We start from the raw sequence: 2500 nt of genomic DNA, 5'->3' as shown, positions 1-2500 counted from the left end.
GTTTCAGCAGTAGCATATTGTTCCATGGAGCTAAGGTCCAAAATATGGAAGAAACAGGTGTTTCCACGACTCTACCACCCAGTCAATTCTGTTCCACTTAATCCCTATTTCATGGCCACATATCTTTCCGGCTAAGTAATGGCAAACCTTTCTCCTGTTACATGAATCCAATTTTCATTTCATCCGGGAAAAGCCATCTTTTTCTCAACAATGTCTTTGTCATTTGATCCAATAGCGTTCCGTTAGATAGGAACAGATTTGATAAATACTGATAACTCTCGGATGGAGTATTAGAACGGAAAAATCCATTAGATAATGAACTATTGGTTCTAAGCCATCTCTGGCGATGAATCAACAATTCGAAGTGCTTTTCTTGCGTATTCTTGATAAACCAGCGTTTAGATATAGATGTAGGAGGATCCGTTTGGGAAGTAAGAAGTCCCTTTGACATCTCTTCATCTGCAAAGAATTCTCGATGTGAAAACACAGAGACAAGGGGCTGATCTTTGAATAGGAAAAAGAGTGGATCTGCGGGGTCCCAAATGAATTGGCTTATTCGAAAAAAGCCTTGTTCTTTGGAAGATCTATCTCGTGTCTGGTACTGCATGGTTCTACTCTGCAAGAACTCCGAATCATTCTCTTGAAGCTCATCCTTTTCATCATAAATGATCCGCTTGCCCCGAAATGACCCGGCCCAATAGGGAAATCCCAATTCATTGGGCCTTTCGATACAATCAAATAGAAAGCCCCAGGGGCGCCATATTCTAGGAGCCCAGACGATGTGATTGAATAAATCCTCCTCTATCTGTTGCGGGTCGAGGACTCCTTCTCCTTCCCCTTCTTCAAACTCCGATTCGTATTTTTCATAGAGAAATCTCTGATCAACGATAGAACAAGATCCATTTTGCATCATATCTAAGGGATTCCTTGGTTCGGGCCGAAGAAGCAATGTCACTCGATCATTATCAAACCGACTGCAATCTTTTTCTGTCCGTGAGGATCCCACCAGAGCGTCTTCTACTTCTAATAGGCCATGAACTAGATCAGAATCATTCTCAACGAGTCCAGAAGAAGTGATCCCGTTTTTTTCATCGGGTCCGGGTAGAGACCAAAGGTCTTGAGCGACCGATCCGGCAGAACAACTCAAAAGATAAAGAAGTATCGTTAATTTCTTCATGCTCGTTCCAAGTTCGAAGTACCATTTGTACAAATAAGAATCCCCTTCGTTACATGATTTCTTCTTCATATAGATAGATATAGGATCTATGGGGCAATTACTTAGAAGTCCATTTTGTGCAACAGCCCTTCCTATCTGATAGAAAAGGATCCCATGATCCTGAACCGATCTTACCTGGGATCGCAAATCCCAAGTGTGTCTATGAAGAGCGGATCGAATTGTATTAGTGTCTATAATTGATTTCTTCTGTGTAATACTAATCGATAGGGCCTCATTGGTAAGTGCTACAAGATCTCGTGCATTGGAACCCATGGTTAGGGACCCGAATCCATTAGTATGGAACATTTTCTTTTCCAAGTGAAATCCCCTAGTATATGAAAGAGTGAAAAAGTGCTTTCGTTGTTGTGGAATAAGAAGCCTTCGTATCTTAATGCATGTATTTAATTTATTCGGGGCTATTAGAGCGGGATCCACTTTTTGGGGAATATGAGTCGAAGCAATAACAAGAATATTTCTAGTGGAACATCTTTCACAATCCCTGGAGAGATAGTTCACTAATAGACCGAGGGATAAGTAATTCGACTCATTCACATCCAGATCATGAATGTTTGGAATCCATATTATGCAAGGAGACATTGCTTTTGCTAATTCGAATTGAAGGGTGATATAAAATCGGCCTATTTCCGACATCATATCGATAGTTAGCGCATTCATCATAGTTAGAAGCTCCAGCTCCGTATCAAGGTCACGATCGATATCGTCACTAGCATCAATATCGTCACTAGCATCAATATCGTCACTAGCATCAATATCGTCACTAGCATTAATATCGTCACTATCATCAATATCGATATCATCAATAAGAAAACCTTTAGGCTTGTTACCCAGGAACTTGTTCAGAAATACTGTAATGAAAGGAACATAGGAGTTTGTCGCTAGGTATTTGACCAAATAGGAGCGTCCGGTTCCTATAGAACCTATCACTAAAATACCCCTAGAGGGGGATAGGGCTAGGCGGAGCGAAAAGGGTTTTCCATGAGATGGGAAATGAAAACTATTAGCCCCACACGAAGTTTGTGAATAAGTGATTGTCTGATAATGAGCAAGGAATATCCGTCTTTCGGCTAAACAGGATGTATTGAACTCATAATTCATTAAATGCTTTTTATGAATGTCAACTAAGTATCGTAAGTAAATTGTTCCCGGTTGTTCAATCATTTGATAACCAGAGTCATTCTTTGATAAATGATCACTATGAGTCAGACTCAATAGAATTTGATCAATCCTTTTTTCTGTCGTTAAGGTGGAGAACTGAACCAAGAA

General features: G+C 40.3%; 1 annotated feature.

Annotated features, from left to right (window-relative positions):
• Window positions 1-2500: part of a repeat region (IRA) that runs on past both edges of the window.

This window comes from Pistacia vera, plastid, assembly GCF_008641045.1.
Source record: "Pistacia vera plastid, complete genome".
Taxonomy (NCBI): Eukaryota; Viridiplantae; Streptophyta; class Magnoliopsida; order Sapindales; family Anacardiaceae; genus Pistacia; species Pistacia vera.
The sequence above is the reverse complement of the archived record's forward strand: the minus strand, read 5'-3'. Positions and strand labels throughout refer to the sequence as shown.